The 17,528-nt window shown below is 40.0% G+C and overlaps 1 long non-coding RNA gene across 1 annotated transcript in view; it reads right to left on the bottom strand.

The window, feature by feature from the left end:
• Positions 1-142: 142 nt before the first annotated feature.
• The window catches only part of LOC110145249 (uncharacterized), a 116,570-nt gene continuing 99,184 nt past the window's right edge, over positions 143-17,528 (bottom strand). The window contains exons 10-12 of the long non-coding RNA XR_011491017.1: positions 5,395-5,482; positions 1,679-1,753; positions 143-235 (exon numbers count right to left, since the gene is read on the bottom strand). This is a non-coding gene — a long non-coding RNA (uncharacterized lncRNA). The remainder of the gene's footprint in view (positions 236-1,678; positions 1,754-5,394; positions 5,483-17,528) is intronic.

Here is a 17,528-nt window from a genome sequence, read left to right on the forward strand (position 1 = left end):
ATCTTCTCAGAGATTCTCCACCACCCATGCAATCTACAGTTATTCCCCCCGACCCCACCCCACCCCACCATCACTTTTCATTTTCCTACCCTGTTATATACTTATTTTTTTATAGCAATTATCACCAACTGGGAATACAGTATATATTTATGCATTTGTTTATTTCCCATCAGAATACCAACTCCAGGAGTGCAGGAACTTTTTCCGTTTTGTTCACCACTGCATGCCCCAGGGCCTAAAACATAAATTGAGATAAATTAATATTGATTGATGGAATTAATTCATGACTAATGCTTTCTGACAAATTTTCTAAACAAAGCTCCCTGCTCCAGAGTAGTTAGCCTACAGTTAATATTTTTAGAACTACTGTCCTCAGAACTCTTGCTGTTAACTGTTCACTTGTTCTCCTGGGAACTGGATGTTGTTGTTGTTGTTTATTGGAGTATGCTTGATTTACAATCCTTGGAGTTCATAGAGGCCAGGGGTTCAAGAAGAAGGAAAAAAGAGAGTAACAATTTGGAAAAGATCCATTTACTTGTCAAGTTTGACATTACACATTGGTGGTAGAGTAGATAGATGCCCATCTCCTGAGGTGATAGGAACAGCAACTGTGACAAAAAATACCTTCTCTACTGGACTATTATATACCCTGAAATTCTACTGTTAAGCATTAAATTATCAAGTCATCAACATCAAAGTGCTGATTCTTCTTCAATTTTTCAGACAACAAACAAATTCCTAATGACTAACGTTCTTCTCTCTCCTCTGTGCCTAGCACATGACTTGCATGTATATGTATTCAATAAATATTTGTTGAATAAATACAGACTTTCCTCCTTGAGTTTACCACCTCATTTTCCTTGCCATGCACTTAAGTCTCTATTATGCATGTCTTTCCTCTACCACTTCAAACTCTGATAGTTCTTTTCCAACTTTAATTATACACCTGGATTTTTTCCAGAAATAAATATGCTAGCTACTGGTTAACAGCAAAGACCTTAGCATCTGAAATGAAGGGCACAGACAGTTTTCCAAAATCTAATCTCTTCAGTCTGCCAGTCAGACTTGCCAGAACTTTTTCTGGCCCATGTGTTCCAAATGTATTAATGCTCGCCCCCTTCCCTCCATAGTGAGGTGGCTGGCCTTCCCATGTCCTCTGGGTCATTTTTATTCTCACCTTCATAACTGCTTATTTGTTTCTCTACCCACTGCCTTCTTCAGCCCATGGAAATAACATTCATTCTTCAGGGTTTGAATCAAAGAACATCTCAGACCACACTAAATTAATCTCTCTTGCCTCTGAAATCTAATAATAATAAGTATTGGTACCACTTGTTTGAACACAAAATTACATATTACCCTGGAACATAATCTTCCTGCAATTTCTCTTATCTCTCCAATTTGATTGTATGAGCAGGGAATATATTTTATTTTTCTTCTGTATTTCCTCTAAATTTCACACAGAGCCCAGCTGGTTGCTTTTGCGTAATGCTAGAGATCAATTAGTAATTGCTGAATTACACTGAGTACGAATTAAATACATTCGTGACAGGAGAAATATACCTGCTCTCTAAAACAGTTCAGATAAAGCCAAAGATAAGTTCCAAGTCTTGGCATTAATAACCAAGATGTCCCATCTTAGGTCCCTGTTTCAAGACAGAAGAGAGGAGGAAGCTACCTAAGACATGATGGGGCTCTTCCTCCCGTATTCTCCTGAAGCCAGTCCTCACCAAATATAGCTTGGCTTCTTTTTCTGAAATATAGGGAAAACAATCTCATCACCATATTATATAATTGCATGCATGCTCAGTTGTGTCCACCTGTTTGCGACCCCATGGACTATAGCCCGCCAGGCTCCTTTGTCCACGGGATTCTCCAGGCAAGAATACTGGGTTGCCATTTCCTCCTCCAGGGGATCTTCTCAACCCAGGGATCGAACCCGTGCCTCCTGCCTCTCCTGCATTGGTAGGCAAATTCTTAACCACTTTACCACTGAGCCACCTGGGAAACCCGTATTAAGTAATATAAATACTTAAAGCATGCTTTTTACATAACTCATCCTGGTAACTAAAGCACTTAATCTCTCAACTATAAACAAATTCCAGATATATTAAGAATTAAGTTGGTAATTCCCAGGGGGTCCACTGCAGGGGGCATGGTCAAGGAACTAAGATCCTGCACGCTGTGTGGTGTGCCAAATTTTTTTTTTAATTTTCAAAAAAGAAAAACTGGATTCTTGAAACTTCTGACCAGAGCACCTACATGTGACCTGTTCGATGTGGCGGTTTCAAGGTTGTCAGACTTTACTTGGCAGCTCAAGCCCCAGGAGATCCAGATAAGGCCTAAGTTTGAAAATGCCAGTCCAATATTTCTGCCATATTCTACTGGTCAAGCGAGTCACTATGGCTGAAAAGCAAGGTGCAGGGAGTTAGATTCCATCTCTCAATGGAGGGAGTGGTAAAAATGTGGGGTCATCTGTAATCTGCCACAGAAGTTATGTTTGCAAAAGCATAAGCTTTATTTTTAGACATATATATCAAAGTGTTTACAGATTAAAAGTATGCTGCCTGAGCTTTACTTCAAAATAATTGGGGCGAGGAGGGGATAAGGGTGTTGATGAAACAGGATGTCATGAATTTTACTGGAGCTGGATGATAGCTATGTGGGATTCACTGTATTATTCTATTTTCATATGTGTTTGACATTTCCCATAAAAATAAAGTTTTTTAACAGCATTTTTTAAATAAAAATTTTTAAAGATTTATTTATTTATTTGGCTGTGGCGGGTTTTTGTTGCTACACAAGGGCTTTCCCTAGTTGCCAGGCTACTCTTAGTTGCAGTGTGCAGGCTTCTCATTGCAGTGGCTTCTCTCTCTCTCTTTTTTTTCCCCTGATTATTTTTATTAGTTGGAGGCTATGCAGTGGCTTCTCTTGTTGGGGAGCATGCGCTCTGGGCATGCAGGCCTCAGAAGCTTGGAGCCCGGGCTTAGTTGTTCCAAGGCAAGTGGGGCCTTCTGGGACCAGGGATTGAACCGGTGTCCCCTGCATTACAAAGCAGATTCTTAACCACTGGACCACCAGAGAAGCTCCGATTTTTAATTGTTTTATTTTTTTGGCCACACCCTGTGGCTTTGTGGGATCTTAGTTCTCTAGCCGGATATTGAACCTGAGTCCTCAGCATTGAAAGCACATAGTCCTAACCACTGGACTGCCAGGGAATTTCACAAAAAAAGTTATTTTTAAAAGTTCAACTTTTCTTTTATCTGAAATCTATGCAATAGTGAAAGAAAAAAAAGATCACTAGAAACATTTCTGTATGATGCATCTGGTGTATCTTTACTGATATTAAATATTGAGAAAACTGAAATAAATTATTTTTATGGCTAGGAACTTAGGTATTTGGAATTTGAAGGAGAAAATTTTATTTCCTTAGATTACAGGTATACAATTGTATATATGATGTGAATTTTCAAATATCTTGTATTTGAAATATTTTCAATAATTTTAATGGTGTGTAAAGTGCTTTCAATACCTAGTACAGCACAAACCTCAACTGACTGCTTGATTGTCTGGTTTAAAAAGTTTACTTTTAAATAGTTATAGTGGTAAAATCCTTCCAGGAAACTCAACTATTTTTCAGTTAAAAATTTACCTGCTTTAGTAAACACATTTTCCCTTTAGGCATAACACTATGACTGCATTTTTTCCTTTCATTTAGATCTATCACTTGCGAAGTCTCTAATGCAAGCACAACTCGGTGAATAGTTAGAGAAAAACAAGAATTGCATGACATCTGAGTGCATAAAATGTACCTTGGATTTTCTGTTTCCCAAACTCTGAATTATTTTCATATTACTAGGTCTATTTTTGAACAATCTGCAATCCTTGATAATCAGATTTCTATATTGATCTCTCTCTATGCAGAAAAATACAGAGGCTAGGCGACTAACATTTATATTACTATATAGCTAAATGTCTATGACCACAAATTGGTATTGTGCCTTACAGAGGATCCCAAATCTATCCAGTATCTGTACAGGATTTGATGCTAAAATTTATTGTTACACTACCGTGAGTGAGAGTCCTAAGCAGTAGATAGGGGGCGTCCAGTCCTATCTGAGAAGTACGCAATGATTCTGAAGAAGAAATGCTTGAGAAAACAACAAATGTTTTGGCATTGGCAGCTATGTTTGCATGAACCAATTTCCCTCCCCTTCCCAATACTACCAAGGCCCTTCATGGAAGATTCTCCTTTCTGCCACACTCCCACCTGATGCTGTAGTGGGAAAATTAAAGAATGATTTAGAACTTACAGCCATGGGACCCTGGGGAAGACATATTCTTTCTATGCCTCAGTTTCATCATCTGAATGATAAAGATGACAATTTCTGTCTCATTTACCATGCAAGACTATTAGGACCATCAGTGGCCACAATGTTCTCTGAAACAACTTTGAAACCATAGAGCTTTCTGTAATTGCAAGAATTGCTGGAATTAGTACTATTCTACATACATGAAAAGTATTTTTTTTAAAGGAAATCTAGAGCTATTTTATTCAAAAAGAAATTTTGTTTCCAATTCTTTTAGCATTCCCCACCATTTTTTTCCATTAGAGAATCATATGCCATCATTTTTAAGAATAGGAAAAGTATTTTAAATTACACTGACATGGAGTTGATCACTGGTCACCTCTTTCCTTCTTCTATTCCAATAGAACCCAGATTTTATTCACTGTGACCAGGTGCCCAGCTAAAAGATTGTATTTCCTGTCCCATATTACAGCTAGTTGTGATCTTGTGACTACGCCAAATATAGTGACAGGTTACTTAGGGGTTCAGAGGCAAACATCAAAACCATCAGCTAAAAGAGTAGAAATCATCTTTCATCTTTCTCTTCACTCTGTGTCTCTCAGTTGGATTTATTTTCCTGTGTAAACACTAAAATTTATCCAAAGTGCTCTCAGCTAGCCATCAAATGGGGAAAAACTTGAAGGGCTCTTTCATATTAAATATTAATGGCTTATAGTAATTTAGTGTTCAAAATTTTTTAAGGACAGTTGAATTTAGTATAATTTTCCAATCCAAAGAAAGGCTAAAATAACTCAGTTCCCATATACTATAATAAAAATGTGACAATGTCTAAAATTGATAAAGAACCAGCAATATGAACTGTAACAAATAAAAGAAATAGCCAAAAGATTACAAGCAGAGAATGAAGAGTGGGGAGGTAGGGGCAGAGCGCTATTGTTTTTCTTAAAGGAAGGATCATCTCTATACTATGCTAAACCTTTCAGCCTTTGCTACTTCTGCTGCTATTCATAAAAAGTCACGTGTCGGCATTAGACTATAGAGAAGCTGGAAGCCACTGTGTAACACGCATTCAAACACTGAATACCTGCCAGGATGCTGGTTCCTTCTGAGCAGAGGGATTCTAGGTGGTTCCTTAAATATATCTTGACTTGCTTTGTGTCACATGACCACAGCTGAAATGAAATAAAAATGGGTTCACTGGCCAAAGTCAACCAGTTTACATAGGTTGGGGTGGTCTTGCCTCAAAATCAACTTAACTGGGACAATCTATATTGGAGGGTGACTAATGAACCCCAATATAGCCTCTTTTTGGAAGATACGAATGCAAAAGAAAGAGCAGTTGGAAGAAGTAGAGACAGGACAGTAGGAAAGGCCAGAGGAAGACATGTTCAGAGAGAAGAGCTAAATTGCCATCATTCTGGAGTTGGAAGCAAGAGTGGGGACAATGTGCCTGCCTCTGAGGTGGCCATGAGCTCACGGGCAACACAATTATTGTTGAATGCTGAACGACGGTTGTGCTGATACACGCAGTCATAGGCGAACTGCCAAGAGTTCTCCTTTGTTGCCTGTGTTGCCTAATTTTCTAAACTTATTACACACATCTCTTATCTGGGACACATCTGTTCCTTCCAACATGAAACAGATTGTGGTGGATGTGGTCGTAAGCTGCAGGGTTTAACTCTCCCCTCCTCTGGCATCATCTTTTCAGGAATACAGCCTTCACTTCTCTAGCTACAGGCATATTGAAGGCTGATGACTCTCAGCTGAATCACCGGGGAATTGCCTCGCCCAAGGTCACTGCCCTGGAGGCAGCCCTCATCTAAAGATGGGGTGGGAAGAGGATGAAAATGAAGACACCCTTACCTCCATCGGGACCATTCATAGGTCCAGAACTCCATAAGCTATCAGTTGAGTCCTCTGTTGTGACTGGATAGCAATTCATCTTTTCCTTCTGCCTCTTCACTCCTCCATTGATATTGGGGTATTGATATTAAGAGCACTCCCCTCTCCCCCATGATAAACGATTCGTGACATATGTCTGTTTCTCTCGGAACATAACGTTAAATAGACATGCTGGTTCTTATGCCAGATATGATAAGCAGGGTGTCTTTCTGTTATCCTTCTACCAAATCTCTAAAAGTTCCTGCCAGGTTTACGTTAATAGCTATCAAGGTCCTCTTTCCAAATGCAAATCTATCATCAGCACTAGTGAGTGCAGCCAGCTCAAACTCAAAAACGTCCACCAGTACAACCATGGAAAGCATCTCCAGGGACACGCAATGGCCCATAACAGCAGCCGCCATCTTCTCAGCTGCCTTTGCCAGGGTACATCTGAGCCTCAACTATCCCTGGCCAAATAGAGACAGAGATGGTAAAACTATAGCAGGGCATAGAAACCAATGCTCCAGTCCACAGATCCAAGGATGCCTTTCTAGAGTGGGTACAGCCATCTAACAAGATGTCTTAGCAAAGACAGTCTTCCCAGGTAGCACTAGTGGTAAAGAACCCACCTGCCAATGCAGGAGACACAAGAGACATGGGTTCGATCCCTGGGTCAGGAGTATCCCCTGGAGGAGGAAATGGAAACCCACTCCAGTATTCTTGCATGGAGAATCCCATGGACAGAGGAGCTTGGCAGGCTATGGTCCACAGGGTCGCTCAGATTTGGACACAACTTAAGCAGCTTAGCACACAAACATGGCTTTATGTGAGTCAGAGTTCTGTCTTTTGTTTCAGGCTATTTCAATTGTCATCTTCAGGGAGATGTCCATGTAGCAAAAAGCTCAAGCTAGAGACACTCATCTGCTACAACCTGAGGGTGGCAGACTGACCATCTCATTATGACCACGCAGATAAGCTACTTTGTGGATATCTAGCTGCATCCAAAACTTCTATACCAGGACTTGCCTGGTGGTACAGTGGCAAAATGTCTGTGCCAATGACATGTATTTACAGGTAAGTCAAGTACGTTATCTCAGTCCTGACCAGCAAACATTAACAGTGATGTAATTAAGTAAAACATATTGACTGTGTGTTTTGAATATCAGAACACAAAGTAATGTCTAAAAAAAATTCTTTTTTTGTTTGTTGTGTTTTAAAATTTTATTTATTTACTTATTTTTTGGCTGCACTGGGTCTTCACTGCTGTGTACAGGCTACCCTCTAGTTTTTGTGCATGGTCTTCACATTGTAGTGGCTTCTCAGGTTGCAGACCACAGGCTCTCGGTCTTGCAGGCTCAGAAGTTGTGACGCAAGAGCTTAGTTGCCCTGCAGCATGTGGAACCTTCCTAGACCAGTGAACAAACCTGTCCTGCATTGGCAGGCGGATTCTTAACCACTGGACCATCAGGACAGTCCTAATATTTCAGTTAAATGAATTTTATCACTATGAACCTCCCTCTAAAAATGCACCTTCAATGACCTTCAGGACCTATCTTTCAAGGAGAGCTGTGCAAAGGTCCTGGGGCCGACACAGGGAAATACAATTTGCTGTTGCTTCATCTGCCTCAAAACCACACTCGTGTTCTGTGGTTCCTCTGTTTCAATCCTTCATACCCAAGTACCCACAGAGCTGTTTCTGTGCTCACCCAGGGTCACTTCAGGGGAGCAATGCCAGGGTATCCACAGTCCCAGATTGCAAATACATTTCAGTGGCTCGAGACTTTTCTTTTCAGCCTTGGGGCATCCCAAAGAAGCCCAGCAGAAAGTGTTAAGTATTAGTTCCTCAATTGTGTCTGACTCTTTGTGACCCCATGGACTGTAGTCCACCAGGCTCCTCTGTGCATGGGATTCCCCAGACAAGAATACTGGAGTGGGTTGCCATTTTCTTCTCCAGGGTATCTTTCTGACCCCGGGATCAAACCCAGGTGCCCTGCATTACAGGCAGAGTATTCACCGTCTGAAAGCCAGGAAAGTCCAATCCTACAGGATCCCTTCATAACTCTTACATTCTTTGTAGCTGAAGATGGGGAAGCTCTATACAGTCAGCAAAAACAAGACCAAGAGCTGACTGTGGTTCAGATCATGAACTCCTTATTGCCAAATCGAGACTTAAATTGAAGAAAGTAGGGAAAACCACTAGACCATTCAGGTATGACTTAAATCAAATGTATTACGATTATACAGTGTACGTGACAAATAGATTCAATGGATTATATTTGATAGAGTGCCTGAAGAACTATGGATGGAGGTTCACGACACTGTACAGGAGACAGGGATCAAGACCATCCCCAAGAAAAAGAAATGCAGAAAGGCAAAATGTTTGTCTGAGGAGGCCTTACAAATAGCTGTGAAAAGAAAAGAAGCATAAAGCAAAGGAGAAAAGGAAAAATATATCCATCTGAATGCAGAGTTCCAAAGAATAGTAAGAAGAGATAAGTAAGCCTGCCTCAGTGATCAATGCAGAGAAATAGAGGGAAACAGTGGAATGGGAAGACTAGAGATCTCTTCAAGAAAATTAGAGATACCAAGGGAGCATTTCATGCAAAGATGGGCACAATAAAGGACAGAAATGGTATGGACCTAACAGAAGCAGAAGACATTAAGAAGAGGTGGCAAGAATACACAGAAGAACTGTACAAAAAAGATCTTCATGACCCAGATAACCACAATGCTGTGATCACTCACCTAGAGCCAGACACATCACCTAGTGGAGGTGATGGAATTCCAGCTGATCTATTTCGAATCCTAAAAGATGATGCTGTAAAAGTGCTGCAGTCAATATGCCAGCAAATTTGGAAAACTCAGCAGTGGCCACAGGACTGGAAAAGGTCAGTTTTCATTCCAATCCTAAAGAAAGTTTATGCCAAAGAATGTTCAAACTATCACACAGTTGCACTCATCTCACACACCAGCAAAGTAATGTTCAAAATTCTCCAAACTAGGCTTCAACAATACTAGAACTGAGAACTTCCAGATGTTCAAGCTGGATTTAGAAAAGGCAGAGAAACCAGAGATCAAATTGCCAATATCTGGTGGATCATAGAAAAAGCAAGAGAATTCCAGAAAAATATCTACTTCTGCTTCATTGACTATGCTAACACCTTTGACCATGTGGATCACAACAATCTGTGGAAAATTCTTCAAGAGATGGGAATACCAGACCACCTTACCTGCCTCTTGAGAAACCTGTATGCAGGTCAAGAAGCAACAGTTAGAATCAGACATGAAAGAACAGATTGGTTCCAAATTGGGAAAGGAGTACGTCAAGGCTATATATTGTCACCTTGCTTATTTAACTTATATTCAGCATACATCATGTGAAATGCCAGGCTGGATGAAGCACAAGCTGGAATCAAGATTGTTGGGAGAAATATCAATAACCTCAGATACGCAGATGACACCTCCCTTATGGTAGAAAGTGAAGAGGAATTAAAGAGCCTCTGGATGAAAGTGAAAGAGGACAGTGAAAAGCTGGCTTAAAACTCAACATTAAAAAAACTAAGATCATGGCATCTGGTCCCATCACTTCATGGCAGATAGATGGGGAAAACAGTGGAAACAGTGATGGATTTTATTTTCTTGGGCTCCAAAATCACTGCAGATGGGGACTGCAGCCATGAAATTAAAAGATGCCTGCTCCTTGGGAGAAAAGCTATGACCAACCTAGACAGCATATTGAAAAGCAGAGGCATTACTTTGCCAACAAATGTCTGTCTAGTCAAAGCTATGGTTTTTCCAGTAGTCATGTGTGGATGTGAGACTTGGACCAAAGAAAGCTGAGTGCCGAATAATTGATGCTTTTGAACTGTGGTGTTTGAGAAGAATTTTGAGAGTCCCTTGGACTGCAAGGAGATCAAATCAGTCAATTCTAAAGGAAATCAGTTTTGAACATTCATTGGAAGGACTGATGCTGAAGCTGAAACTCCAGTACTTTGGCCACCTGATGCAAAGAGCTGATTTATTGGAAAATACCCTGATGCTGAGAAAGATGCAAGGCCGGAGGAGGTGAGGACGACAGAGGGTGAGATGATTCCATGGCATCACTAACTTGATGGACATGAGTTTGAGCAACCTCCAAGAGTTGCTGATGGAACGGGAAGCCTGGCATGCTGTAGTACATGGGGTCACAGAGTCGGACTTGACCAAGAGACTGAACTGAACTGATCCAAGGATCCCTTGGACTTAGGCTGTTTCTGCTTTCAGCCTAGTCATATGCCCTAAGGCATAGAATGGCAAAGCCTGATGACAATGTGTGGGGAGGGAAAATCATGGAAAAACAAACAGAATTTAGTAATTCAGTAAATCATCTTGCTGTTTTTCAATGGTTTTCCCTCTCACTGAGCAAACAACTGGAAGTCCCTAACCTACTGTGACCTAAAAAGTCCAGCATGACTTTACCCCTGCTCCCTCTCGCACCCTGGCTCTTTCTTTGCACCCCCTTATCCTCTGTTACACCCTCTCATTAATTTCACTGTATTCACACTGTAATTCATGCTCCTTGAACTTGCTAACCTCTTTCCTCCTCAGAACCCTGTGGCATCCAGCCTCAAGGATGATCCCCAGTGATCCTCATCTCATGATTTTCATGTCCTCATGAAACATGAGGAAAGGGGGCAGGGCACAAACTTTGAAAGAATGACTTAGCCATAGGATATTACAAAAATCGGTTAGAGCCAGCTAGGTCCAAGATGGTGGAAGAGTTGACTTCCAGTGACCTTGAACAGCTAAGTGATACACCCACCAGCTCCGTGACAGTTCCAACCATCAAAGATCAAAAAGTGGGTGGTGGCCTAATTCCTGAATATCTCTGCCCCTTCCCCCAAACAGTTGGAATAATCCCCCTGGTCATTAGCCTATGAAATTATGCAGTCCATAAAAACTACCCACCCCATATTTCAGGACCTCTCACCTTCTGAGATGTCTGTGCAGTTTTTACCTCTAAATAAGTTCACTTCTTACCTATCACTTTTTCTCTCACTGAATTCTTTCTGTGATGTGATATTAAGAACCTGAGCTTCATTTATTCCTGAGACCAAGTGTGTGATCTCAATTAAAAGACTGTGGATTCAAGCCCCAATCTAGGTTACACAGTTTCACTTGGTTTCACTTACATAGTCCCTTCGTACACTGGATGGGTTTATCTGTGAAAGAATCAGATTTTGCAGAGATGATGATGTGTAGCTTCTGAGCTGGATCACATAACACATGAGGCTTCTGGGATTTCCCTGATGGTCCATTGGCTAACACTCTGCACTCCCAGTGCAAGGGGCCAAAGTTTAATCCCTGGTCAGGGAACTAGATCTCACATGCCATAACTAGAAGATCCTGCAGGCCACAACTAAGACCAGAGCAGCCAAAAAAAGAGACATGTGGCTTCTCTCTTGCCCCGTTTTGGACTTTTTGCTCTGGGAGAAGCCAGCCAATGCATCATGAAGATACTCAAGCAATCCATGGAGGGGTCCATGTTGGGAGATACTGAGGTCTCCTGCCAACAATCAGCACCAGGTGAGGGAACCCATTTTGGAACTGGGTCCTCCAGCCCCTGTCAAGCCTTCAGAGGCTATAGCCCTGTCTAACATCTTGACTGCAACCTCTTAAGAGACTCTAAGCCAGAACCACCCAGTTAAGTCACTTTCAAATCTGGCCCACAGAAACTATGAGATAATATCTATTGTTATTTTAAGCAGCTACATTTTGGGATAACTTGTTTTGTAGCAATAGATAGCTAGTACGGGCCTTGACATGCTTTCCCCAGAATACTTGACCTCGAAATTCCTACATGTCTCCTACACTCCGTTAATACTGTTCTAACATCTCCTTGCAAGAAAGTCTTCTCCGACCCCCAGTGTAAAAACAGCTCTCTTTCCCCACAATAATGTCATGACTGGTCTCCATTTCCCTGCTTTATTTTCCCTCATTGGCCTACATAACAATCTGATAGGTTATATATTTAATTGTTTGTTTACTATCTGTAGTCCCATCCTCAAATGTGGCCTCCTTGAGAACAGGGATTTGTTTTGTTCAGTGTTGTATCTCCAAGGCTGAGAACAGTGTCTGTCCCATGGTAGGCATTCAGCAAATATTTCTTGAATGAAGGAAGGAAGGAAGGAAATGAAAATTCAGCAAAGGATCGTCTTGAAGTCATAGGGTTAGACTGAGGATATGAGACTCAAAGTGTGCCTTGAAGACAGTAATAACAGAGAGTTTGGAAGGTATTATCTTCCAGCTCTGGTCCAGAAAATTAAACCAAAGAGAAAGATGCAGAATTACAGTTTGTAGGAGAACAAGGAAGGACTGAAAAAATAAGAAAGACTGAACACCACAAACGCCAAGCCAAGGAGCTTCAGGGCATCTTTCAAAATCACAAGCATGAGATGTGATCCTAAACAAATTGTAAAACTAATTTAAGAAATCAAAAAGTTCAATACAAAGCTGAAGGATTTTACAGTTTTAATGTGCCTTTGTTACACATTTCACCTGACTGTGTGATTACATTTTTTAAAATAGGAGTATAGCTGCTGCTGTATCAGCTTCTGCTGTACAATGAAGTGAATCAGGCATATTTATACATATATCCCCTCTTTTTTGGATTTCCTTCCTTTTTAGGTCACCGCAGAGCACCAAGAAAAGTTCCCTGTGCTATACAGTAGGTTCTCATTAGCTATCCATTTTATACATTTTTTTTTGGTTGCTGTTCAGTTGCTAAGTTGTCTCTGACTCTTTGTGACATAGTATACATAGTAGTGTATATATGTGTGTGTGTGTCTGTATATATATACATATAAATACACATATGTTTATACATAGTACTGTATATATGTTAATCCTAGTCTCTCAATTCATCCCACACCTCCCGTTTCTCCCTTGGTAGCCATATGTTTGTTCCCTATGTGATTACTCATTAATAATCATTGAAAGACTATAAACATTTTAATCTAAAAGGTTATCCCATCCCAAATAACATTCAAGATAAGTCCAGATGGAAGTTTGTGCCTTCGGGAATCCTGCTGAGTAGCCAAAACAGAATCTTTGCAAAAGAATTTCGTCTGATACCTATCAGAGGATAACACTGAATTAACAACAGCCAGGCTTTGACTAGAGGGGGTATTTTCTGCAAAATATGTAAAGTGAGCAACTTATGTGTATTATAAGCTTCTTTGATTTGAAGTGCTAGAAATAAAACATTGTTTGAAGGGGAAAGAATCAGAGACTGGCAAGCAGGGCAAGAAGGTGACAAGAGGTTTACTCGTTTGTTTGTTTTTAATTAATTATTAGTTTGCTTGCTCTTGGCTGCACTGGGTCTTCCTTGCTGCATGTGGGCTTTCCCTAGTTCAGCGAGTGGGAGCTACTCTTCATTGCCATGCGGAGCTTCTTATGCAGAGCATAGGCTCTAGAGCATGGGCTGGATAGCTGTGGCACACAGGCTTAGCTGCCCCTTAGCATGTGGAATCTTCCCGAACCAGGTATTGAACTTGTGTCCCCTTCACTGGCAGATAGATTCTTAACCACTGGACCCCCAGGGAAGCTTGAAATGTGTTTTGTTTCATTTTGTTTTTCCTAAATCTTGGCATATACTTTTTTGGGTAGGGCTTTTTTATTTTTCAATCTCTTTATTTGTCTTCCCTGGGGGCTCAGGTAGTAAAGAAATCTTGCCCGAAATTCAGGAGACTTGGGTTCGATCCCTGGGTCAGGAAGATCCCCTGGAGAAGGGACTGGCTACCCACTCCAGCATCTTGCCTGCAGAGTTCCATAGACAGAAGAGCTTGGCAGGCTACAGTCCACGAGATCACAGAGTCAGAAACGACCGAGTGCCACTTTTATTTGTCTTAAAGTACATTAAAGTATTTCAGTGTATTCTAGTTCACCTCATTTCCATTTATCTTTCTTTATTTTCTTTATTCTGACCACTATCTATTTATATTTACTGAATTTGTTGGTTCACAACTGCTCAGCATATTAGTTGGAGATCTGAAAACAGTGATTTAACTCTTGCTCCATTAGTAATATTTTAATATCAGCTCCATGTTTTCCAAATGGGATCAACTTTTGTTTTTAGCTCTTGTTTAATGTTTAGGAAGTAATTCTATTAAAATTTTCTTATCAGGGCTTCCTTTGCTTTCAATGAAGCAAGTATGAATGCCTATTTCACTGTTTCACACCTTCTATAAAGCAGTGTTGTTGCACAGAAAACAATAAATGAAAAAGTGTCTAACAACATACTCAATGAACAGCATGCTCTTTCAAGTGTCTAGATTATGGCATGTGTGCTAAGTTGCTTTAGTCGTGTCTGACTCTTGGCAACACTATGGACTGTAGCCTGCCAGGTTCCTCTGTCCATGGGATTCTCCAGGTGAGAATACTGGAGTGGGTAACCATCCCCCCCCTCCAGGGATCTTCCCAACCCAGGGATTGAACCCACATTTCCTTCATTGACAGGTGGATACTTTACCACTGAGCCAGCAGGGGAGCTATGATTTGCCATAAAATAATTAGAATCATGCTTTGAACTTATGTAGCTCCTTCCCTTTGACATACTTAAAGGTTTGAAAGAAGGCTAAACTGTCCTCCTGCACTTTAATACTGGGAGACAAAATGGCATAACCAAGAAAGCAAGAGAATCGTTAGGGAAGGAATTGATGTTTGTCTCTTGGGATTGTACTCGTATGTCTTCTTGCGTAACCAGAATACAGTGAAGCTTAAACCTAGGTAGAAAAGGTATGGCATTGCAAGTTCTATGAAAATCTTACTGGGTCTCCTAAAAAAAAATTGGGGGAATTATTTAATGATCATCTGGGTAGACTACTTCATTTTTGCTTAATGTAAAAAGGGGGAAAAATACAAAGCTATTCATTTTACTACAAGATAACCTTAAATATATCATTGTTAAGCAATGGGCTATCTTCTAAAAGATGAAAAAATGAAACACATCTGTGAAATCTAAAGATAGCCTTTATGGTTGATCAACGGACCTGCATATTCACCTACCTGAGTATTATTCTAAGCAGTACAGCAGATCTATAAACTGAATGTTGTCAAAGGAAAAGTCTTCTGTGTGCACAACTATTTTAACTAGGTAGTTAACATCTTTTCATTATCATATAAATGTATTATATTGAAAACTTGATAGTATGACATTAAATGGGAAAGCCTTCTTAAATATAAAATTGGCATTAAAGAACCTATCATATATTTGCAAATATGCAGGTGGAAAACCTTTAAAGAATTTAAGTTGCCCTAGTTAAAATAAAAATTTTCAGCCTAATTAAGATGGAAAACTCCCCGTGTGTACATGGGAATGCCATTGCTAATAACTGCAATTGGTCTCTTCTGTCACTGTAGCTGAAATTTTTTATATTTTGTAAGCCTGCTCTATTCTACCTGGGGCTATCCGTTTTGGTCTCTGTGGCCCCAATCCCTGTCTAGATTTCCTGGAGTCCCTTGTAGGCCACATGACTGAATTCTGTGAAGTTATACCTCCATCATGTTTTCTCTTTTCCCTATATCCCCACCAGATGGGTATAACATCAATAAGGCACAAGAAAATTGCCAGCCACAAGATGGAAGAGTCCAAATCTCTAGATCAACCCATGGAGGAAAGCCATCTTCAATCAGGAGCCCTTCACTGAACAGCTATATCAGCAAAAAATATATTTTTATTATGTTAAGCCATTTCAATTTTAGGTCTTATTGTAGCAACTAGTCACTCCAATACAGTTACCTAAGTTAAGTAATATTTCACCTTATTAGAAGAAACACATATACACATACATTATATGCACACAAATACAAGCAAATATGTACAAATATACATACACTGTTTTCATCTCTTTTTTTTAAAATTGCTAACGGGAGTATAAAATTCCACAATCTTTCTGGAATAAAAATTGATGGTCTTTATTAAAACTCTACTTGTTCATGCTTAATTATGTGATTATCTTAACCTGTTTCTAGGAATCTATCCTGAATAAATAGTATGCAAAGACTTAGCTTCAATGATATTGTGTGGTATTTTTTTATATTGGCAAAAATCTGTAGCCACAGAAATATCCATACTAATGAATGATTTAAATAAATTGTGTCACTTTAGATAATCAAAATTTTAGACAATTAAAATATTAATTACCTAGAGACTATCATAATAAGTGAAGCAACTCAAAGAAAGACAAATATCATATGGCATCACTTACATGTGGAGTGTAAAAATATGATTCACATGAACTTATTTCAAAACATAAACAGACTTCCAGACATAGAAAACAAATTTATGGTTACCAAAACCCTTCAAGCTAGGCTTTAACACTATGTGAACAGAGAACTTCCAGATGTACAAGCTGGATTTAGGAGAGGCAGAGGAACCAGAGATCAAATTGCCAACATCTGCTGAGTCATAGAAAAAGCAAGAGAAATCCAGAGAAACATCTATTTCTGCTTCATTGACCATGCTAAAGCCTTTGACTGTGTGGATCACAACAAACTGTGGAAAATTCTTCAAGAGATGGGAAAACCAGACCACCTTACATGACTCCTGAGAAACCTGTATTCAGGTGAAGAAGCTACAGTCAGCAACAGTTAGAACTGGACATGGAACAACAGACTTGTTCCAAATCGGGAAATAAGTATGTCAAGGCAGTATACTGTCACCCTGCTTATTTAACTTATATTTAGAGTACATCATGTGAAATGCCAGGCTAGATGAGCTCAAGCTGGAATCAAGATCGCCAGGAGAAATATCAATAACCTCAGATATGCAGATGATACCACCCTTATGACAGAAAGCAAAGAGGAACTGAAGAGCCTCTTGATGAGGTTGAAAGAGGAGAGTGAAAAAGCTGACTTAAAACTCAATATTCAAAAAACTAAGATCATGGCATCTGGTCCCATCACTTTATGGCAAATAGATGGGGAACAATGGAAACAGTGAAAGACTATTTTCTTTGGTTCCAAAATCACTGTGACTTTGAAATTAAAAGACACTTGCTCCTTGGAAAAAAGCTATGACCAACCTAAACAGCATATTAAAAAGCAGAGACATCACTTTGCTGACAAAGGTCCAGATGGTCAAAGCAATGGTTTTTCCAGTAGTCATGTACAGATGTGAGAGTTGGGCCATAAAGAAGGTTGAGCACTGAAGAATTGATGCTTCCAATCTGTGGTGTTGGAGAAGACTCTTGAGAGCCCCTTGGCGAGCAAGGAGATCAAACCAGTCGGTCCTAAAGGAAATCAACCCTGAATATTCATCGTAAGAAGTGATGCTGAAGCTGAAGCTCCAATACTTTG

Source organism: Odocoileus virginianus, chromosome 13 (genome assembly GCF_023699985.2).
Source record: "Odocoileus virginianus isolate 20LAN1187 ecotype Illinois chromosome 13, Ovbor_1.2, whole genome shotgun sequence".
Taxonomy (NCBI): domain Eukaryota; kingdom Metazoa; phylum Chordata; class Mammalia; order Artiodactyla; family Cervidae; genus Odocoileus; species Odocoileus virginianus.